Genomic DNA, 25,222 nt, shown 5'->3' with positions numbered 1-25,222 from the left:
CAAACGACAGATTGCAAAAGATAGTAGGACAAACCCCAAAAAATTCTTCAAATATATTAATAGTAAAAAGGTCAAGTCTGAGCATGTAGGCCCTTTACAAAATAATCTAGAGTGGGTGACTGGGGACAAAGAGAAGGCTAATTTATTAAATGCTTTCTTCAGCTCTGTGTACACAAAAGAGCATGGGGGGGATAGTGACACAGCCCCAAATGATCCACAATGGCTCAAAAGTGATATGGTCCAGAAATATTTAGACAGAATAAAGGTGGATAAAGCACCTGGCCCTGATGGCATCCACCCATGGATCCTAAAAGAATTGAGCTCTGTAATTTCAGAGCCATTGTATCTAATTTTTAAGGACTCATTAATGATGGGAATAGTCCCACTGGATTGGCGCAGGGCGAACGTGGTGCCTATATTTAAAAAGGGATCAAAGTCTTTACCAAGTAACTATAGACCTGTTAGCTTAACTTCTATAGCTGGGAAGATACCGGAGCGTTTAATAAAAGACCACATCAACGAGTTCTTGCTGAACAAAAACACTTTAAGTAACAGACAACATGGATTCATGAAAGACAGAACTTGTCAGACAAATCTGATTTCTTTTTATGAGGAGGTAAGTAAAACCTTGGAAAGAGGGGTGGCGGTGGACGTGGTATACTTGGATTTTGCAAAAGCAGTTCCCCACACATGGCTCATGTGTAAGGTAAAGTCTACAGGTTTGGAAATATCAGTTTGTAAATGGATAGAAAATTGGCTAAAAGACAGAATTCAGAGAGTAGTGATTAATGATTCTTACTCTGAATGGTCTAAGGTTATCAGTGGTGTACCCCAAGGTTCAGTGCTAGGACCCTTACTTTTTAACATCTTTATAAATGATATTGGGTCTGGGATCAAAAGTAACATTTCTGTCTTTGCAGATGACACCAAGATATGCAGTGGAATAACGTCCTTACAGGATGTCTCCAATTTACCAGCCGACCTCAATACACTGTCTAATTGGGCGACTATGTGGCAGATGTGGTTTAATGTTGATAAATGTAAAGTTATGCACTTGGGGGCTAAGAATATGCATGCATCATACATGCTAGGGTAGTACAACTGGGGGGATCCATAGTGGAGAAGGATCTGGGGGTTTTGGTAGATCATAAGCCCAATAATAGCATGCAATGCCAAGCTGCGGTTTCCAAAGCGAGCAAAGTCTTTTCTTGTATTAAGAGAGGTATGGACTCCAGAGAGAGAGAGATATAATTTTGCCCCTGTTCAAATCATTAGTAAGACCTCATCTAGAATATGCAGTTCAGTTGTGGGCACCAGTTCTCAAAAAGGAAATCGGGGAACTGGAGAAAGTGCAGAGAAGGGCAACCAAACTGATAAGAGGCATGGAGGAGCTCAGCTATGAGGAGAGATTAAAGGAACTAAATTTATTCACTCTTGAGAAGAGGAGAATAAGGGGGGATATGATCAACATGTTCAAATATATTAGGGGTCCATATAGTGAACTTGGTGTTGAGTTCTCTGTACGATCAACCCAGAGGACACGGGGGAACTCTTTACGTCTAGAGGAAAAGAGATTTCATCATCAATTACGGAAAGGTTTCTTCACAGTTAGAGCTGTGAAAATGTGGAATAGACTCCCGCCAGAGGTGGTTCTGGCCAGCTCAGTAGATTGCTTTAAGAAACGCCTGGATACTTTCCTGAATGTACATAATATAACTGGGTACTAACATAGGTAAATTTGATCCAGGGAAAATCCGATTGCCTCTTGGGGGATCAGGAAGGAATTTTTTTCCCCTGCTGTAGCAAATTGGAGCATGCTCTGCTGGGGTTTTTTTCGCCTTCCTCTGGATCAATTGTGGGCATAAAATTGGGTATTTGGATTGTACGATTATTTGTTATTTTATTTATTTGTTTTTAAGGTTGAGCTGGACGGACTTGTGTCTTTTTTCAACCTGACTAACTATGTAACTATGTAACTATATATATATATATATATATATATATATATATATATGTATGTATGTATGTATATATATATATATATATATATATATATATATATATATATATATATATATATATATATATATATATATATATATATATATATATATATATATATAATGTTTGGGGGTTCTAATTAATTTTCTAGCAAAAAATACTAATTTAAACTTGTAAACAAAAAGTTCCAGAAAAGGCCTGGTCAGCAAGTAGTTAAAAGCAGCCGCAGTAGTTTTAGATTGCATATCAGTGTATGGGTTCACACCAAGGGTTAATGGAGCCCAGGGTATATAAGCAGAGGAGTGTACTATCACTGCGTCATGCCGGATGACGTCATTGTGCCGAAACACATTAGGCAGGGCTTGCTGACGTCAATTCCGCTTATGTACTTCCGGAAAATGGAATGTAGATGAGTAGTATATCCCAGGGACACCATTACATGCAACTACTGCTTATGTAATGTGATCATTTGTATTATGTGAGTATTTTTTGACAGTTTTCATAAACAGAATTATGATATGGAGGATTACTTGGTTCTTATCTCCCCAAACATGCACGCATAACGGAGTGTTACCGAAAAGTGTCCATTCATTCCAAAAGTGGGCAGCGAGGACAGTTCAAGAAAGATCCGTGGTTTGCATACCAGGAGCTTGCAATTTCATGTTCTAGTGCGTGTGGAAACATAGGAGGGGAGCACAATGTGTTTTCACAGGTCTGGTGCAAGGGTTTTTGACACCCTAGGCAAAACCTCATTTTGCCATCTCCCTTGGCTCCACCTCTGATTTCACCCCCTTTGCCCTGCCCATGTATACCCCACCTTTTTAATGAAGTGCCCATCAAATGCAGCCTCACCACTGCCCATCAAATGCAGCTTCACCAGTGCCCATCAATGCAGCCTCACCAGCGCCCATTAATGCAGCCTACCAGTGCCCATCAAATGCAGCCTACCAGTGCCTATCAATTAATGTTTGCTTGCTTCCATTCATTCAGGAGTCAGGACACAGACATAGCCCTGTGCTGCCGCTGCGCCTCTGACACTATGTGCGAATGGAGAGCCGGCTGCTTGCTGATGCTGAGACACCAGTGGACGGGTGCTTTAGGCAGCAGTGCGACCTAGGCGGCTGCCTAGTTTGCCTAGTGGTAGCACCAGCCCTGCAGTTTTCACATAGATTACTGAAGAAAACGACTATGATGCCCTTTCTCTATTCATAGAAGGTGTACTATAGCTTCCATCAATAAAAAGTGATCTATGAATGGGGGATGGGCTGATGAAGAAAAAACAATCCTCCTCCCATTTTATTATTGCTTTTCATTGATGGACATCACATTCTCCATGCATAAGGAATAAAGGAAAGGACCCTGATAAGTAACTAAAAAAAAAAATAATAATTTGAAAGAAAATGGGCAGACTCGATGGACTACTTGGTCTTCTGCCGTTACTTTTCTATGTTTCTAACTTTTTCAATCTGAGAAGTTGCATTCCAAATTCCAAATATATTGTTATTCACAATCTCTGGAATATCTCCCAGCCCTGTGTGTGAACTTTGTATACTTAGGTTTGAAAACAAAACTAGAAAGTAAAGTCCTTACAGGATAAATGAAACCTAGTAGGTGAATATACGTATAACTGTTGTTCACAGAGGCCAGTTAATTAGAGCTTAATGACAATTAAATTTGGAAGTATAAAATAAAGGGCATTGCAAGCCATTTAGATAGATTTTTAGACATGGAGGGAGGGTCTCTGTATTGTTATGCTGCTTGCATCAAAACCTATTAACCAGCTTTTAGTGCTGTCGCACTTTGAATGACAATTGCGCAGTCATGCAACACTGTACTCATATGAAATTTTTATCATTTTGTTCACACAACTAGAGATTTATTTTGGTGGTATTTAATCACCACTGGGTTCTTTATTTTTTGCCAAAATGTCTTCTACCACATTTTTTTGGTGAAAATAATCCAAATTAGTGTATATTCTTTAGTCTGTAGAAAATTTATAGGGTCCACAAACTATGGTGTATACACTATGTTGTCAAAATATTTGGGACACCTGCCTTTATACTCACATGAACCTTAATAGCATCCCAGTCTAATTCCGCGTACACACGATCAGATATTCCGACAATAAATGTTCGATAATAGCTTGTTGCCGGAAATTCCGGCCGTGTGTAGGCTCCATTGGACATTTTTCTTTTGGAATTTCCTACAACAAAAATTTGATAGCTGGTTCTCAAATTTTTCGACGACAAAATCCGTAAATTCTGAGCGTGTGTAGACAATTCCAACGCACAAAATTCCACGCATGGTCTGAATCAAGTACGAGATGGAAGCGCTCATCTGGTAAAACTAGCATTCGTAATGGAGATAGCACATTCATCACGCTGCACATTTTTAAATCTTTGAATGCAGTGCATTCTCTCCTTTATAATGCAAGAATTATGAAGTTGTTTTGCTGCTGATAGTCACTCAGAGTTCTGACAAACTGATTTCTTTATTATTTCTTGTGATCTCATGGATAATCTTTTTTATTTTTTTCATCAGATCTCCATAATGATGTTTTAAATTGATTTTTATAGTGATCTACTTTTTTTTTTCTACTGATCTCCATAATATTTTTTGTTGTTTTGTGTGTCCAGTTACCACAACACCATTATTATTTTTTAACCTCAAGGAGGTTGTTTGGTGTTGGTGTCCTTTGTTAATTTGACATTGTCTTTTTGAAATGTACCTGCCTACTCACAAACTGTCCTTTTTGAAGTGAAAAACATAAGCAAGTATTTGTGAACAAAAAAATAGCCATTTATTATGGGTCATAACCAAATAAAGAGGAAGGCAATGCTGGATAAACAGTTGAAATTGGCAAAGCCTTTGTACCCCAGGGCACACATCAACTATTTTACAGTTAAAATTGGTAGCATGAGCAGTCCATATAATAGTGAGCACAATCCGATCCAGGACTCCAAGAGATCAGGAACAGCAGCAGATGACATATATATCCCAGGTTGTCGTCTTACAACAGCCTGCGTCTTTTGTCAGACCAGACTGAACCCAGGCCATTACTCTCTTGTCTTCCTTACATGCTTGCTTCCAGGCTATGGCTCTGGTGTTGGAGTTGTGGCAGGAGGTGGAGGAGGAGGACAATGGTCCAACTCACAAACCTGACTTTGGCTTTTGGGTTTTCCCCTCAAACCCTTATTTAGGGCTTGTAAGATAACTTCCTCACAGAAGAGACGTTGGCCCTCCTCCATTTCCTGCATTTTTCACCCTGACATGCAGGCATAGCCCTCTTGAATATTGGGGGGGGGGGTTCTGAGGGCCGCAGTAGCCTTCCAAAATAGCCCAAGTGCTGCCTCCTCCACGTTACTCCCCTTCCTGCTCCCTCAAATTGAGGGAGCCGGATCAGTACAGAAGAATCAAGAGAGTGCTGCAAAAAAGTATTTTGTCACGTTTTCCTATTATTATTATTATGTTCATGCTGCTCCATGTGCTTTTCTTTACTGTTGTACAGTTTAAAATGACAACTTTCAGGTTTGTGGGCACAGTAATCGTTCGTAGTAAATATTGTTCGTTCTCCCACTAATACAATGTTTTTTTGCAGATGCAGGTTAACTACATTTGGTCATGCCTATTTGTATTAACCTCCCTGGCGGTACGATTATTTTGGATTTTAGGTGCTAAAAGCGGTACCATTATTTTGCATGAAAATTTGGCGTTTTATATTGTAGTCCTGTAATTCTTAGGAATAACTCTCTTAAATCTGTCCAAACCAGAGTCTAGCAGACATCCCGGTATGATAAAGTTTGAAAAATGAAATCATAAATTATAATATAATAAATAACTATAAATAATTGTACCAAATAATAATATAACAATAATAAAAATGATTCAATAATGTAATCAAATCAAAAACACTGAAATTTGCTCAGTTGCAGAATTATCACTGTCATTACAAACTTTATTCAGTGTAAGGAAAGGACACTCAGCAGCTGTTTACACAACAAGACACAGGAGCACTAGTGTGGGAAACCAGAACAAACTTTTTAGGGTGTCCCACACAGGTGTTCTAGTGGATACTAGGGGTGTCTCCATGTATGATACTTTACCAAAAAAGGCAATTATTCCAGCTTTGGAAAGGGAAAAAAATCATGTCTTCCGCTTGGAACTCTACCAAAACAGACAATTGGATGACACTTCCAAGCAATGTTTCATATTCCTATTTCTGCCCTCAAATATCTGTGTGCTAAGTATATCTTTATTTTATTCACATAGGGGAGAAAAGACTTGAGACGTCTGAGGTCACCAGGGAGCCCCCAACTCATAAAGAAGGGGAAGTCCCAAAACAACAACATGATGATGTGGAGGAAGGAGAGGTTTATGAAGTGGGTGAAATAGTAACCACAACAGGTAAGTGTCTGAGACCACAGCTTCAGGTAATAGATGTATGTCTGCATATTTATAATACATTGGGTGTTTTTTATTTTATTTTAGGTGATGGGGATGTTGTGGAAGAAACACATTTCACAAGTGCAAGTGTACAGATCCTCATCGGGGAGATCATGGCGTGAAATCGGGATTTACAGAAGACCAAGGAAGACATCAATGATGTTGAATACAGACTCAAAAACATCATTGATGTTTTAGGCAGAATCGAAAACACACCAGCATTTATCAAATTATTTTATATTTTCAAAAATTTTGAAACCCAAATTTTGAAGATGCACACAGTGGGGGTTATTTACTAAAGGCAAATACACTTTGCACTACAAGTGCACTGCAAGTGCACTTGAAAGTGCAGTCACTGTAGATTTGAGAGGGACATGCAAGGAAAATAAAAACAACATTTTTGCTTGTACGCATTTTGGTGATAAAATCAGCAGAGCTTCCCCTCATTTCAGAGCTACCCCTCAGATCTACAGCGACTGCACTTACAAGTGCACTTGTAGTGTAAAGTGGATTTGCCTTTAGTAAATAAACCCCAGTGAGTCAACATGTGCTATTTGCCATCACAGGATATCAATGTATGCGTTTTGTGGGTGCATCCCTTCCTCACAACTAAAGTAGATGAGAGGAAGTGGTTGGATCATGAGGGAAATCCCCATTTTTACTCTCAATGTGTTTGCATCTTCAAAATTTGGCTTTCACATGGGTGACATCACCCCATCTGATGATGGCAATATCAACACAGTTTGGACATACTAATGTCTTATATTGCCTTCAATTTATCAAAGTGAATGACCTTTGTAAGTTCCTGAGTTGTGTATTGTTTTATGGTTAAAAAAATATGCCTGTTTACCACAAAAAAGGATATTTCTACTGTCAAAAAAAAAAATAGATTTAAAAAATATGTTGGTTTGTTAAAAAACCCTTTTCTAAATGCACATGTGAATGTGCACAGAGTAAAAAATGTTCTACTCAACAATGTGTGTCTCTTTCAATGCTCAATAGCAGTTTTTTGCTAAAGTTGTTGTTTACAGTGACAATGGGAGTTATTTACTAAAGGCAAATCCACTTTACACTACTTTGCAGTGCATTTGTAGTGAAAAGTGGATTTTCCTTTAGTAAATAAGACCCACAGTGCTTTATAATTTGCATCAATCAGGCCATTTTCGTCACTCCAAAAAATAATTTCATGATGTGGAAAATTAAGAATATCTTTAGCATTAATGCATTACATACATTAACAACAAAACAAGGTGTGTGTAGCAGAACCACAACATAATAGTTAGCTGAGAAAGAGATTCTCACCTCATGTATCAAAGAAATTACGTTTGCACCATTGAAGAAAATTAGGGCTGTTACTGATTAAAATTTTTGTGTTCGATTAATCTATTTTTTTTTTAATCGATTAATCGACTAATTTCGATTAATTATAAACGCACATACAGTTTTTTCAATTTTTTTTTTATTAACCACTTGAAGACCGCCGTATTGCCATTGTACGTCAGCACAATGGCACAGGCAGGCATAATCACGTACATCTACGTGATTGCCTTCCAGCGGGTGGGGGGTCCGATCGGACCCCCTCCCGCTGGTTACGGCGGTCCGATTCGGTCCAGGAGCGCTCCGTGATGAGGGGATGGCCGTTGGTTTTCGGCCACCCCCTCTGGATCGCTCCTGGCCAATGAGAAGCTTCCTCCCCTGTGTATTGTTTACACAGGAAGGAGGAAGTGATGTCATTCTCCTCGGGGCGGTCTTTTTGACCGGACTACGAGGAGAACAGGAAAAGTAAGTGTGCACCAACACTACACTGACATGTAGGTACACACAGGCACACAAACCCCCCCCGATCCCCCCCCGCCCCCCCTCCCCCCCCAGTCACAGTGTCACTGATTGCATTGATCATTTCTTTACTGATCAATGCATTCAGTGTCAGTTGTGACAGTAAAAACTGTCAGGACAGTTAGTGTTAGGTCCAGGGTAGCCCCCTATCACCCCCCAATAAAGATTTAACCCCCTGATTGCCCCTAGAGTTAACCCTTTCACCCCCTTTTGCCAGTGTCACTAAGCGATCATTTTTCTGATCGCTGCATGTGTCGCTAGTGTCGCTAGGTAGCTAGTTATTTTTTTAGGTTCACCGCCAGGTTTTTATAGCGCTAGGTACCCCGATATACTACCCAATAATGTTTTTAACCCCCTGATTGCCGCTAGTTAACCCTTTCACCCCCTTTTGCCAGTGTCACTAAGCAATCGTTTTTCTGATCGCTGCATTAGTGTCGCTACAGTCGCTAGGTAGCTAGTTATTTTTTTAGGTTCACCGCCAGGTTTTTATAGCGCTAGGTACCCCGATATACTACCCAATAATGTTTTTAACCCCCTGATTGCCGCTAGTTAACCCTTTCATCCCCTTTTGCCAGTGTCACTAAGCGATCATTTTTCTGATCGCTGCATGTGTCGCTAGGTAGCTAGTTATTTTTTTAGGTTCACCGCCAGGTTTTTATAGCGCTAGGTACCCCGATATACTACCCAATAATGTTTTTAACCCCCTGATTGCCGCTAGTTAACCCTTTCACCCCCTTTTGCCAGTGTCACTAAGCGATCATTTTTCTGATCGCTGCATGTGTCGCTAGGTAGCTAGTTATTTTTTTAGGTTCACCGCCAGGTTTTTATATCGCTAGGTACCCCGATATACTACCCAATAATGGTTTTAACCCCCTGATTGCCGCTAGTTAACCCTTTCACCCCCTTTTGCCAGTGTCACTAAGCGATCGTTTTTCTGATCGCTGCATTAGTGTCGCTACAGTCGCTAGGTAGCTAGTTATTTTTTTAGGTTCACCGCCAGGTTTTTATAGCGCTAGGTACCCCGATATACTACCCAATAATGGTTTTAACCCCCTGATTTCCGCTAGTTAACCCTTTCACCCCCTTTTGCCAGTGTCACTAAGCGATAATTTTTCTGAACGCTGCATCAGTGTCGCTAGTGTCGCTAGGTAGCTAGTTATTTTTTTAGGTTCACCGCCAGGTTTTTATAGCGCTAGGTACCCCGATATACTACCCAATAATGGTTTTAACCCCCTGATTGCTGCTAGTTAACCCTTTCACCCCCTTTCACCAGCGATCACAGTATAAGTGTCACTGGTGACGCTGGTTAGCCAGTTAGTTATTTAGGTTCCCCGTCAGGTTTTTATATAGCGCCAGGGACCCCCATATACTACCTAATAAAAATTTGAACCCCCTGATTGCCCCTAGTTAACCCTTTCACCACTGATCACCGTATAAGTGTTACGGGTGACTCTGGTTAGTTTGTTTTTTATAGCATTTTATATTCAAATCCGGAAGGCAGTGCTTGGTTTTCGGGGTTCCGTACGTGGCTAGGCTCCCAAAAAGTCCCCCACATGTGGTATCCCCGTACTCGGGAGAAGCAGCAGAATTTATTTTGGGGTGTAATTTGACTTCTGCACATAGCATGTGTGAGCAATATATCATTTAGTGACAACTTTGTGCAAAAAAAAAAAAAGTTTGTAATATTCCCACAACTTTTGGCAAAATATAAAATATTCCATGGACTCAACATGCCTCTCAGTAAATAGCTTGGGGTGTCTACTTTCCAAAATGGGGTCATTTGGGGGGGTTTTGTGCTATTTTGGCATTTTATGGCCTTCGAAACTGTGATAGGTAGTGAGGAGTTAAATCAAAAATTTGCACCCTTAGAAATCCTGAAGGTGGTGATTGGTTTTCGGGGTGCCGTGCGCGACTAGACTCCCAAAAAGTCCCACACATGTGGTATCCCCGTACTCGGGAGAAGCAGCAGAATGTATTTTGGGGTGTCATTTCACATATGCCCATAGCATGTGTGAGCAATATATCATTTAGTGACAACTTGGTGCAAAAAAAAAAAAGTTTGTAATATTCCCGCAACTTGTGGCAAAATATAAAATATTCCATGGACTCAACATGCCTCTCAGTAAATAGCTTGGGGTGTCTACTTTCCAAAATGGGGTCATTTTGGGGGGTTTTGTGCTATTTTGGCATTTTATGGCCTTCGAAACTGTGATAGGTAGTGAGGAGTTAAATCAAAAATTTGCACCCTTAGAAATCCTGAAGGTGGTGATTGGTTTTCGGGGTGCCGTGCGCGACTAGACTCCCAAAAAGTCCCACACACGTGGTATCGCCATACTCGGGAGAAGTAGCGGAATATATTTTGGGGTGCAATTCCACATATAACCATGGCATGTGTGAGCAATATATCATTTAGTGACAACTTTTTGTAAAAAAAATTTTTTTTTTTTTTTTGTCATTATTCAATCCCTTAGGACAAAAAAAATAAATATTCAATGGGCTCAACATACCCATCAGCAATTTTCTTGGGGTGTCTACTTTCCAAAATGGGGTCATTTGGGGGGGATTTGTACTGCCCTGCCATTTTAGCACCTCAAGAAATGAGATCGGCAGTCATAAATTAAAAGCTGTGTAAATTCCAGAAAATGTACTCTAGTTTGTAGACGCTATAACTTTTGCGCAAACCAAAAAATATACGCTTATTGACATTTTTTTTACTAAAGACATGTGGCTAAATAAATTTTGCCCTCAATGTATGACTAAAATTTAGTTTATTCGATTTTTCTTATAACAAAAAGAAGAAAATATCTTTTTTTTTCAAAATTTTCGCTCTTTTTCCATTTATATCGCAAAAAAAAAAATCGCAGAGGCAATCAAATACCATCAAAAGAAAGCTCTATTTGTGGGAAGAAAAGGACGCAAATTTCGTTTGGGTGCAATATTGCATGACCGCGCAATTACCAGTTAAAGCAGCGCAATTGCGAAATTGCAAAAAGACCTCTGGTCCTTAAGGTGTTTATTGGTCCGGAGCTGAAGTGGTTAAACTTAAAGAACAATGTAGAAAGTTAGTTTAACTTATAAAACGTATCTAGTATATCTAGGCATCACTTTAGCCAGTCACGAAGACATACCAGGGTGTTTACATTTTCTGGAAGCAGACAGGATCGCATTTTATTTACGATATACCCTGAAGAACTGAACAGTCTTTCACACGGAACAGATGTTGCCGGTACACAAAGAATTGTCTGCACAAAACTGCTTAGGACAGGAAAACGATGGTTATTAAGTTTCCACCACATGAGCGGATCCTCCGTTTCTGGAATGGGAGCTTCTACTTGGTACCGCGTCAGCTCGGCCTGTACACTGTGTACTGCATCTGATTCGTCAGCTGAGGATTGTGATTCAGAGTCGCTCAGCAACAGAGTACGTTTTTGTTTCTTCGGCACAGGTACTTTTGTCTCATCATTGCTTTTTCCTTCTAAGTCTGTTGGACGTCCTGCTGGCTGTGTTCTATCGTGGAAGGCCCTGCATGCATTCGACAATGCTGTCCACACTGCTTCGCGTTTCTCTCTTCTTAAACAGGTGAGTTTCTTGTAAAGTGGATCTAAAGCCACAGCCATTTGCAATATTGTCAAAGCATCAATGCCTTCAATTCTGTTTGTGAAGTCGTTCAATGTTGCAGTTTTGAATCGTCCAATATAACCTGGATCGTCATCATTAACTATTAACAGTCTACGCAAAAAGGCCTGTAATGGAAGAACGGCAGAACATGTCGCATATTGTTCCCCCCCAACATATTCCGTAGCATCTGCAAGTGAACCTAAGACTGATGTATATTTGGCCATTTTGTCCCAATCTGACTCTGTCAGTTTTGGTCCACTGTAGTTTTTTGGATGATCAATGTGATACTGCATTATGGCATCTTTGACTTCCAGCAATCTGGCTAACATCATGTAGGTACTGTTCCAACGAGTTGCCACATCCTGTTGCAATTTGTGGAACATGACATCTTTCGGCGAAGAGACACTGGAATGGCTGCTCTTCAGTTCAGATGTGTTGGCCGAGCTGTGCTTGAAATGTCCAACTAAGTGTCGACATTTTGCCACAAGAGGTGATGAGTCAGCTGCCTTCAAACCTGCTAATATGCTAAGTTGAAGACAATGTGCGATACATGGTATGTGACTGTAATCCGTTTGTCCGATAGCAGCAACCATGTTTCGTGCATTGTCCGTTATGATACAGCATATTTTATCGGTGATGTTCCATGTTGCAGCAAACTCTTTATAGAAACGTTTTCAGCAGTGTGTCGTTCATCCACAAGTAAGCAACCTAAAGCTACTGATCTCAGTTTCCAGTCGGAATCAATCCAGTGTCCTGTTATACCACAGTATGATTCATTGTTGTTTGAGGTCCAAAAGTCAGTAGCGAGAGCAATACTGTGAATACTTTCTATAGCTTTCTTATGCTGTGTTAGTTTCTCGTTGTACATCTGACCAATTACAGCGTCGATGGTACGGCGAGTGGGTAACTTATAAGTCTGGTTTTGAAGAGCTATACGTAGTACTGTTTGTAGTCCATCATCTTCCACAATTGCTGTTGGACGTCCTGAACTGGCAATCCACTGAGCAATAGCAATTTTCAAGTCCGCAGAAACTTTGTCACTTATAGGCTTGTTTGACTGAGACGACAAGAAATTAGATATTGATGATTGTACTGAAGAACTCTTCTGCCGGTCACTGTTGACAACGTGTTGATACTTAAGTGGATGTTTGTGCTGTAGGTGGTACGTCAGCGATGTATTTGAACCACGAAAAGCAAACTGTTTATTGCAGTGAATGCAGTAAACTTTGTTGCCATCGTCTACTTTGCCATCAGCAGTTAGTCTAAAAATGAAATGCTTGCTCAACTTTCCGCTTATATGCTTAACTGCAACGTTGCTTTCATTGCTCGCCATTGTTGTTTACTGTCTAAACATCTATGTAAATTAAAATTTTATATAGAACGCCAAGGATCTCTTTCCGTCACACTGTTAACAGTGGAGGTTTTCAAGTTCTCACAGAACGTTTCCCTTTTTGCCCCCTTCCCTTGATGGAGCCTGATGCATCCTCCTGCTCCACAGATACAAAGGTATCGCAATCCAGTGGGTGCAGTTTGCACGCATTCAGCAGGGTAAGTCTCACTGTCCAGGCTATAAAAGCAGAAAGAAATATGCAATCAGTGCAAAAATTAATAAACCCCCCCCGTATGCAAGCTGAACACTAAGGAATTTCAATTTCCACAAAAAAAAAAGTGCAGCGCAAATTGAATCAGTCCCACATATAAATACATAAACAGAGAGTGATGATAAATAGAATGTCCAAATCGCTGACAATCCCTCCACCTCTGGTTTAACTACTTTCACCTCCCAGCATGGACCCCTGAGCAAACAGGAGGTCATGCAAGCAGAAAAACAGTCGGTTAGCACGGATCAAAGACTTTCTTCACATCTCCTTATTACTCAGCAAGGGGACCGGATCATAAGTACAAATGAAGCAACAGCAGACGCCACGCCGGACGGCACAAATCTACAGCTTATCAGCCAATATGGCAAAATATACACTGTCCAGGCTGTCCGGTGATGTCACGGACATTAAGGGTGCAACAGATCAAAAAACTCACAGTTTGGATCATTCCTCAGATCAGAGTCACGGATTGGATAATTTTTCGGAACACCACCATATATAGTCCCCACTGTAATATCCACATCTCCCCCCATACTGTAATATCCACATCTCCCCCCATACTGCAATACCCACATCTCCCGCCATACTGCAATATCCACATCTCCCGCCATACTGTAATATCCACATCTCCCGCCATACTGTAATATCCACATCTCCCGCCATACTGTAATATCCATATCTCCCCCATACTGTACTGTCCACATCTCCCCCATACTGTACTGTCCACATCTCCCCCCATACTGTAATGTCCACATCTCCGCCATACTGTACTGCCCACATCTCTGCCATACTGTACTGCCCACATCTCTGCCATACTGTACTGCCCACATCTCCGCCATACTGTACTGCCCACATCTCTGCCATACTGTACTGCCCACATTTCTGCCATATTGTAATGTCCACATCTACCCCATAATTTACTGCCCACATCTCCCCAATACCTTAATATTAACGATTGTCTGCTCTGTCCGGAATAGACAGCAGGCAGACCCATCCATCTTCAGAGTAGACGGAACAAACAGGCGGGCGATGATGACGTCAGTGCGCCACTACTAAGCCGCCGTCGGGTGGACCAAGATGGCCGCGGCTCCGGAGCTAAGCCGAAGCCGCGGCCTTTCCTATGGGCATGACCGCGGAGCTCACTCCACGGATCGTCCTCGATCAAAATAATTTTGATCGATCAAAGAAATTAACGATTAATCGAACAATTAATCGTTAATTTCCGCAGCCCTAAAGAAAATGGGTAAAAAAAAGCCCATTGGATAACCTAGGTGACAGCTAAAAGAAACACAAGCAGTAAATCAAAGGAAATATTATTTAATTTTAAAATACAAATTTAGTTAACCTCCCTGGCGGTATGATTATTTTGGATTTTAGGTGCTGAAAGTGGTACAATTATTTTGCATGAACATTTGGCGTTTTATGTTGTAGTCCTGTAATTCTTAGGAATAACTCATTTAAATCTGTCCAAACAAGTCTAGCAGACATCCTGGGTATGATAAAGTTTGAAAAATGAAATCATAAATTCTAATATAATAAATAACTATAAATAATTATACCAAATAATAATATAGCAATAATAAAAATGATTCAATAATGTAATCAAATCCAAAACACTGCAATTTGCTCAGTTGCAGAATTGTCACTGTCATTACTTTTCAGTGTTTGATGACGGATGCCCCCGCAAATCATTATCGCTCAATTCTGCAAGTGATTCTAATTTATTATCGCTGTTTTCTAGCTGGTCTAAAATCACTTTTGATGTAAAGGGACAGTTTTGGTTGCTATGGACAATCTCCAGTTTCCAGGCAGAAAGAACAGTTTTTATAATATAAAACTGCATGCAGGGCACTGGAGAAACCACTAGGGACAAAGGGGATTTAATGTGTGTGTTTCACTTTTTTGAATTTGGCGCCATTCTCTGTCCCTGTGCGTCGCAACGCTCGCAGGGAACGGAGCCCGGCGATGTGATAGATCGAGCAGAGGACGGCTCGCTCGTACAGTGGGGGGACAAGGTAAGTAACCTCTTCTTGGATCCAGCCATGCGGTCCCGAGTCTGGCTCGGGGTTACCACTAATGGTACTAAATTTTCCCCCCCGAGCCAGACTCAGGAATACCGCCAGGGGGGCTAAAAAAGGTTTCTTAAACATTTTCTGGCATATCAATGGCCCCCCTAGCGGCAAAGTACTCCATATATTTTAGACGGACCTCATGTGCGCTTTGGGGGGACAAGCCAGGACGGCCAGCTTCAAGCGCCGTCAGGGTTTGATCTTGAAATCCGGCCTTGGGCCCAACTGAGGCCACATAGTTCATAGAATTTCTCCTTAAAAAGTTGTGGAGAATGCAGCATGCAAGGATTATATGATTAAGTTTATATTCTGCCATGTTGATTGGCGTAAGGATAATGGCCAGCGGAACCAGCTGACCATTATCCCGAAAGCATTCTCCACCTCTCTTATGGCTCTGGCCAGCCAGTAGTTAAAAACCCTCTGGCCCGGGGTGAGGGTCCTCATCGGGAACGTCCGCATCGGGTGATCACCCAGCCTAAACGCTTCATCAGCGACAAAGACAAATGGAAGACCAGTCACATTGTCTTCCGGAGGTGGCAATCCCAAGCCACCACTCTGGAGCCGTCTGTAGAACTCTGCTCTGGGCGATGACTCCACCATCCGACATCCGGCCATTCTTCCCTACGTCCACATAAAGAAAATCATATGTCGCCAACACCAGCACCAACATCACAATACTAATAAACCCCTTATAGTTGTAATAGTATGACCCTGAGTTTGGGGTTGGGATTATGTGGACGTGTTTCCCATCTATTGCCCCTCCGCATTTGGGAAAGTCCCACTGCTGGGCAAATTGGGAAACCACAGTCTGCCCTTCCTGTGGCGTTGAAGGAAACTGTAGCGAGAAACAAAAAAAAGAAAATGAGGACTTTTGCCCATAACATTGCAAGCAGATTAGACACAAACATTCTTGGCCAACATAAATATAAAATTTATTTGAAGGAGTATTTAAAGAAAAAAATCTAAGGTCCACTTGTCAGATTCCTCACCCCCTCTGATGGCCCATTGTAAAAATTTTAGGGAGGGGGGAGACTTCATTGTGAGCTGAATGCATAAATAATGTGCGTTACTGTGCAGGATGCCTGTGGCCAATCATAGCTCAGGCTGTGTAGTACACGCCCCACACTATATAAGGCCGCCAGCGCGGCGGCCTTGTGTAGTGTGTTGGCATCTGTAGCAGTTAGTGGGTGTTCTGTGTACCTTCAACACAGTATACACCGATCGTTATCGGGCGATTTTTCGTTCTTGCTCTTCTGTAGTGGTTGTTGTCTGCGTGCCCTGACCGCAGTATACACCGCTATATTCACCTATATATCTAGCGATATAGCTATCTTTTATAATAGAGCTGTCAGTCAGTGTTAGGAGATTGTGCGTGCTGTCTGCGTGCTCTGAACGCAGTATACACCGCTATATCCACCTATATAGCTAAATATCTTGCTCGTTTTAAATAGAGCTTTCATTCAGTGTTAGGAGATTGTGCGTGCTGTCTGCGTGCTCTGAACGCAGTATACACCGCTATATCCACCTATATAGCTAAATATCTTGCTCGTTTTAAATAGAGCTTTCAGTCAGTGTTAGGACATTGTGCGTGCTGTCTGCGTGCTCTGAACGCAGTATACACCGCTATATCCACCTATATAGCTAACTATCTTGCTCGTTTTAAATAGAGCTTGCAGTCAGCGGTAGGAGATTGTGGGTGCTGTCTGCATGCTCTGAAAAAGACGGTCGGCAAAACAAATTATACAGGGGTGATAACCCTTCCCTATGTTTTCCAAAAAGCTTAAAAATAGTTTTTTTGACTGGAGCTACACTTTAAAAATGTACCGGTTGAAAATTACAAACAGATTCAACTTAACACAACAAACCTACACAGTCCCTGTCTTGTTTGCACCGCCTGTATACTGCTGTTCTGAGTATATAGGGCCTGGGGGCCACACGTATTTCCTTTTTTTAATATGGGTAGGGGGTTCCCCTTAATTTGCATACAAGACCCAAAGGGGCTGGTAATGGGCAGGGAGGGCTACCCATGCCATTTTTCTCAATGATTTTCAACCATATTGCAGGAACCAGATATTACATTAAAACCGCAAGCAGCTTTAAATGACGTTATTTCCGTTAAATGTCATTTTGTGCAGGGACTGTTCTAAACACGGGAAACATGTGGCACTTCACAGGCATACTACAGACACCCCCCAGGCACGATATTTAAAGGAATATTTAACTTTTTTTTTCACTTTATTTCACTTTTTTTGAAAATTAAGAAATGAAAAAATTAAATTTTTTTTTTTTACATACTGTCACCGGTGCAGTGCAGCCATTATCATATAACTATTGTGGTGGTGATCAAGTACACTGACTGGTGACAGTATAAATAAATATATATATATATATATATATATATATTTATATTTATTTTTTTATTACATTTTTTTCTTTTTTCGAAGATTTTTTTTTTTTAGCACACTGTGACCAGAGCAATATAACGTTACCATAGTAACATTGTACTACTCTGGGGAAGTGATCAGGATTCTTTTTACACATTATGATTGCTTATAGCAGTGAGTTAGTTTCCTTGCTATAAGCAAACATTTTCCTGAATAAAATTGATTCATTCAGTTTTTTTTTGTTGCGATTAGCTACAACTAATCACATGGTACAGATAGGCTGTGATTGGCCCTGTCTGTGCCATGTGATCACTGTGACCAATCACACCTAACAACCCCATTGTAACAATGAATGTCATGAATTGAAGCCATTCATTGTTTACAACAATGTCATGTGATCTTTTGTGATTGGTCACAATGATCATATGGTACCGTAAGTGTGCCAGTACACAGAATGATCATCGACTGCGTCCAGTGGACACATCCCATGACATATCCTGCCACAGAGTGCCGCATGGCTGCGCACGATGCTCGTTCCGGGAGGATGACATATGAGGTCCCCCCAGAATGACAAAAGTCCCACTCAGCCATCAAATTGCTATAGGCCAAGTGGTAACTGTTAAGGTATAATTATGGGCAAAATAGGGAAAAAAATGTTTATAATGCCTGCCTGTCCCTAGAATTAACACAGCAGATTTCATATTCTGACCCCTCTCTGTAACATAGTTTTATTACCTGTTCATTCTACCAGTGGATCCATTATTTTTCCACTTCCTGTAATAGGATGACAGTGTTGTTCATTCTTAAATGCAATTGCACAGCAGCATTGCCACTCTGTTGGCAGGGTAGTCTTAGATTGACTTGTAGTTTTAAATGGACTTTAAGTTACGACAAACAAATTGTAACCCCACTCTAGGCTTAAAGCTGAATTCTAGGTATGTTCTTTTGCTTAGTTACAGTATATTGGTCTAGTTAGGACTAATCTTAACCACTTGCCGACCGCCGCACGACGATATACGTCGGCAGAATGGCACGGGCAGGCATATGGGCGTATATATAAGTCCCTGCCTGCCCGCGGGTGGGGGGCCCGATCGGGCCCCCCCCCGGTGCCTGCGGCGGTCGGCATTTCTTCGAGAGTGATCCGGGATGAGGGGGCGGCCATTCATTCATGGCCACCCCCTCGCGATCGCTCTCGACGAATGGAAATCCCCGGTGACATCACTTCCTCTCCTGTAATGTAAACACAGGAGAGGAAGTGATGTATTCTCTCCTCCGTGTCGGTATTTTCCGTTCCGACACGGAGGAGAGCGGATCGGTGAGTTGCACCAACACTCTACACACACAGTAGAACATGCCAGGCACACTCACACCCCCCCTTTACCCCCCGATCACCCCCCCAATTACCCCTGCCCCCCAGTCACAGTGACACCAATGTCATTTTTTTTTTTTTTTTTTTTTTTTTTGCATTGGTGTCATTTGTGACTGTAATAACTGTTAGGGCAGTTAGAGTTAGCCCCCTTTAGTTCTAATGTACCCCCCTAACCCCCCCAATAAAGGTTTAACCCCGTGATCACCCCCCGTCGCCAGTGTCACTAAGGCTGGGTTCACATTGCAGCGGTTTATGAGAACGAATGTGATTCGCACCGCACTGCAGTGCAAATCACATCCGATCTCTGTGCGATTCGAGTTCAGCCATTCGCCGCACCCGCCACACCCGCCGCACCCGCCGCAAATTCGCACGGGACCCTTTTTTTGGCCCGCAGCAGAATCGGATCGCATGGGTGTTCACACCATGCGATCCGAGTTTGCAGATCGCACTGCGATATGCGAACTGATCTGGGGGTGTCAGTAACATTTCACTGACACTCCCAGCAGTTCGCATAGGGCAGTGTGAACTGCCGCCGGGAGGCATGCGATGCGGGAACCCGCCGCGGATTCGCGGCGTTTCCGCATCGCTCCAGTGTGAACCCAGCCTAATAAGCGATCATTTTTCTGATCGCCGTATTAGTGTCACAGGTGACGCTAGTTAGGCAGGTAGGTAATTAGGTTCGCCGCAGCTTTTTATAGCGCCAGGGACCCCCATATACTACCGCATAAAGCCCCCTGATTGCCCCCTAGTTAACCCTTTCACCAGTGATCACCATATAACTGTTACAGGTGACGCTGGTTGGTTAGTTATTTTTTTATAGTTTCAGGGCACCCGCCATTTATTACCTAATAAAGGTTTAACCCCCTGATCACCCGGCGGGTGTCATTTGTGACTAATAACTGTTAGGGCAGTTAGGGTTAGCCCCCTTTAGTTCTAAGGTACCCCCCTAACCCCCCCAATAAAGGTTTAACCCCGTGATCACCCCCCGTCGCCAGTGTCACTAAGGCTGGGTTCAGATTGCAGCGGTTTGAGAACGGATGTGATTCGCACCGCACTGCAGTGCAAATCACATCCGATCTCTGTGCGATTCGAGTTCAGCCATTCGCCGCACCCGCCGCACCCGCCACACCCGCCGCACCCGCCGCAAATTCACACGGGACCCTTTTTTTGGCCCGCAGCAGAATCGGATCGCATGGGTGTTCACACCATGCGATCCGAGTTTGCAGATCGCACTGCGATATGCGAACTGATCTGGGGATGTCAGTAACATTTCACTGACACTCCCAGCAGTTCGCATAGGGCAGTGTGAACTGCCGCCGGGAGGCATGCGATGCGGGAACCCGCCGCGCATTTGTGGCGTTCCCGCATCGCTCCAGTGTGAACCCAGCCTAATAAGCGATCGTTTTTCTGATCGCTGTATTAGTGTCACAGGTGACGCTAGTTAGGCAGGTAGGTATTTAGGTTCGCCGCAGCTTTTTATAGCGCCAGGGACCCCCATATACTACCGCATAAAGCCCCCTGATTGCCCCCTAGTTAACCCTTTCACCAGTGATCACCATATAACTGTTACAGGTGACGCTGGTTGGTTAGTTATTTTTTTATAGTTTCAGGGCACCCGCCATTTATTACCTAGTCTCACTAGTGTACCCCTAAATTTAGGGGTGTCTACTTTCCAAAATGGGGTCATTTGGGGGGGGTTTGTGCCATCTTGGCATTTTATGGCCTTCAAAACTGTAACGCCCTTAGAAAGCCTGAAGGCGGTGCTTGGTTTTCGGGGCCCCGTACGCGGCTAGGCTCCCAAAAAGTCCCACATATGTGGTATCCCCGTACTCAGGAGAAGCAGCAGAATTTATTTTGGGGTGTCATTTCACATATGCCCATGGCATGCGTGAGCAATATATCATTTAGTGACAACTTTGTGAAAAAAAAAAAAAAAAAAAAAAGTTTGTAATTTTCCCGCAACTTGTGGCAAAATATAAAATATTCCATGGACTCAACATGCCTCTCAGCAAATAGCTTGGGGTGTCTACTTTCTAAAATGGGGTCATTTGTGGGGGTTTTGTGCCATCTTGGCATTTTATGGCCTTCAAAACTGTAATAGGTAGTGAGGAGTGAAGTCAAATATTTACGCCCTTAGAAAGCCTGAAGGCGGTGCTTGGTTTTCGGGGCCCCGTACGCGGCTAGGCTCCCAAAAAGTCCCACATATGTGGTATCCCCGTACTCAGGAGAAGCAGCAGAATTTATTTTGGGGTGTCATTTCACATATGCCCATGGCATGTGTGAGCAATATATCATTTAGTGACAACTTTGTGAAAAAAAAAAAAAAAAAAAAAAGTTTGTAATTTTCCCGCAACTTGTGGCAAAATATAAAATATTCCATTAACTCAACATGCCTCTCAGCAAATAGCTTGGGGTGTCTACTTTCTAAAATGGGGTCATTTGTGGGGGTTTTGTGCCATCTTGGCATTTTTTTGGCCTTCAAAACTGTAATAGGTAGTGAGAAGTGAACTCAAAAATTTACGCCCTTAGAAAGCCTGAAGGCGGTGCTTGGTTTTCGGGGCCCCGTACGCGGCTAGGCTCCCAAAAAGTCCCACATATGTGGTATCCCCGTACTCAGGAGAAGCAGCAGAATTTATTTTGGGGTGTCATTTCACATACGCCCATAGCATGTGTGAGCAATATATCATTTAGTGACAACTTTGTGTAAAAAAAAAAAAAAAAATTTTTTTTTGTCATTATTCAATCGCTTGAGGCAAAAAAATAAAATATTCAATGGGCTCAACATGCCTCTTATCAATTTCCTTAGGGGGTCTACTTTCCAAAATGGGGTCATTTGGGGGGGTTTTGTACTGCCCTGCCATTTTAGCACCTCAAGAAATGAGATAGGCAGTCGTAAACTAAAAGCTGCGTAAATTCCAGAAAACGTACCTTAGTTTGTAGATGTGACAACTTTTGCGCAAACCAATAAATATACAATTATTGACTTTTTTTTTACCAAAGACATGTGGCTGAATACATTTTGGCCTAAATGTATGACTAAAATTGAGTTTATTGGATTTTTCTAATAACAAAAAGTAGAAAATATCATTTTTTTTCAAAATTTGCGGTCTTTTTACGTTTATATCGCAAAAAATAAAAATCGCAGAGGCAATCAAATACCATCAAAAGAAAGCTCTATTTGTGGGAAGAAAAGGACGCAAATTTTGTTTGGGTACAACATTGCATGACCGCGCAATTACCAGTTAAAGCAGCGCAGTGCCAAAGTGTAAAAAGACCTCTGGTCATTTACCAGCAAAATGGTCCGGTCTGAAAGTGGTTAAAAGGATTCTAAAAGTTGTGATTTAAAAAAACAATTACAAACATGTTATACTTACCTGCTCTGTGCAATAGTTTTGCACAGAGCAGCCCCAATCCTTGTCTTTTTGGGTCTCCCTGCTGGCGGTCTTGACTCCTCCCCCTTGCCGAGTGCTCCCAAAAGCAAGCATCTTGCTATGGGACACTTGAGCAGTCTCGCTCCGGAGCTGCATTCCTGTGAATAGACATTGTCCATTTACACACAGAGAGTGTCTCGGCCCTGCCCCTTGCTCTCTCCTTATTGGAGAGTCCAACTTGACAAGTGCCTGTGACAGGTCCCTTGGCTCTGTTAACCCAAACACCAAAGAAGGATAGGTCCCAGCTTCACAGCAGCAAGGGTAGTGAGGGAGAAGGGTAGCCGAGGTCTTAGGATATGAACTAAAACAGCAGGGACACTTTTCATTAAATGTAAGTACTGTCCCTTGTGCTGATTTTTCTTTTACATTTTCAACTATAATTAGGCTTCAATTTAAAGAAAACGAAAAAAAAAAAAAAAAAAAACAGGCCTATACTTTGCATAGAGCAGCCCCAATCCTCTTCTTTTGGGGTCCCCAGCTGGCACTCCAGGCCCCTCCTCTTCAAAGCTGCTTTCCATGGGGGCACTCGTGTGGACTGGTTCCTGAGTCCCACTGCTGCATCCACTGACACAGACTGCGTGACTCGCCCCGCCTCCCCACTAACAGCTTTTGCTTAACAGCAGCACTGGGAGCCAATGACTCTTGCTGCTATCAATCTGTCCAATGAGGAGAGCGACTGGAGCCGCTGTGCTCGTGCACACCTCTGGATCAGATTGGGCTCAGGTAAGAAAACGGGGGGTCTAGGGGGGTGCTGCAGCACAGAAGGTTCTTTACCTTAAAGTGGTTGCAAAAGCAGAAGGTTTCTTCTGCCTTTCTATGCATTAAGATAAAAAAAACCTTCTGTGTGTAGCAGCCCCCTCAGCCCACCTAATACTTACCTGAGCCCATCTCTGTACAGCGATGTCCATGAGTGCCTTGGGCGTCTAGGACGCCTGATTGGCTGAGACACAGCAGCAGTGCCATTTGCTCCCGCTCCTGTCAATCAAAGTCAAACAGCCAATAAGAAGAGAGAGGGGGTGGGGCTGAATCACAGCTCCATGTCTGAATAGACACAGGGAACTGCGGCTCAGCTCGGGTGCCCCTATAGAAAGCTGCTTGCTGTGGGGGCACTCAACAGGGGCCCAGGAGTGCTGAAGAGGGACCCGAGAAGAGGAGGATCCTGACTGCTCTGTGCAAAACCACTACGTAGAGCAGGTAAGCATGACATATTTGTTATTTTTATAGAAAAAAAAAGACTTTACAAGCACTTTAATGCATAGAATGCATTAAGGGAAAAAACCTTAAAGAGGAAGTAAACCCTGATGACTATACATCGGATAGTAGCCCATTATGTGTCGCTTACCTGACACAGGAGCCAGCGATGTCACAGCTGTCCCCTGTAGCAGGAAGCGTCCATCTTCTTCCGGGGTATCGCTGCTCCAGAGCTGTGAGTGGCTGGAGCAGCGATGATGTCACTCCCGCGCATGCGCATGGGAGCCGCCACTAACGCCATATCGCCGTTAGCAGTGGCATGCTCAGTGCACCTGCGCACCGCTGTCTATGGCGCATGCTCCGTAGACAGCGGTGCCTGTCTTTTTGCAAATATATCCTAAACCTTTTAGGTTTAGGAGATATTTCATGGACCTACAGGTAAGCGTTAATCTAGACTTACCTGTGGGTCAAAGTGGTCTGTAAGGGTTTACAACCACTTTAAGGCTTTACAACCATCTTAATATTTCTCATTTATAGGTTGGTTTTCATTTTATCCCTCCTCTATACAAGTTTTTTTGTTAACATGTCTCATCAGACACTCTCTGCATAAGGACTAAAGGGAAGCCCCCTTAAAAAATAGCTGCTGTAATCTAGTTGCATACTAAATATAATGTAAACACAATCTCTGGAATATATCCCAGCCCTGTGTGTGAACTCTGTATACTTAGGTTACCGTAGTTAGAAACAAAACTAGAAAGTAAAGTCGTCCTACTCCTTACAGGAAAATGAAACCTAGTAGGTGACTTATATAACTGTTGTTCTCAAAGGCCAATTAATTAGAACTTAGTGACTATTTAAAATTGAAGTAAGTAAGTAAATAAAGGGCCTTGCAGACCATTTAGATGGATTTGTTTAGACATGGATGGTCTCTGTATTGGTTTCCTGCTTGCATCAAAATCGAAAAAGTAGAATTATGGGCAAAATAAAAAAAAGCGTATGATGCCTGCCTGTGCTTAGCATTAACGCAGCAGATGTCATATTCTGAGCCCCCTCTATAAGTTTTATTACTTGTTCATTCTGCCAGTCAATCCATTATTGTTCCACTTCCTGTAATAGGATGATAATGTTGTTCATTCTCAAATGCAATCGCACAGCAGCATTGCCACTCTGTTGGCAGGGTAGGTCTTAGATGGACATGTCATTTTAGATGGACTTTAAGCTAGAGACAAACAAACTGCAACCCAACTCTAATCTTAAAGCTGAAATCCAGGTATGCTAT

The sequence above is a fragment of the Lithobates pipiens genome, unplaced genomic scaffold, assembly GCF_037356315.1.
Source record: "Lithobates pipiens isolate NorthernLeopardFrog02 unplaced genomic scaffold, aLitPip1_a1.2 Scaffold_18, whole genome shotgun sequence".
NCBI classification, from domain to species: Eukaryota; Metazoa; Chordata; class Amphibia; order Anura; family Ranidae; genus Lithobates; species Lithobates pipiens.
This window is presented reverse-complemented; position numbering follows the sequence as displayed.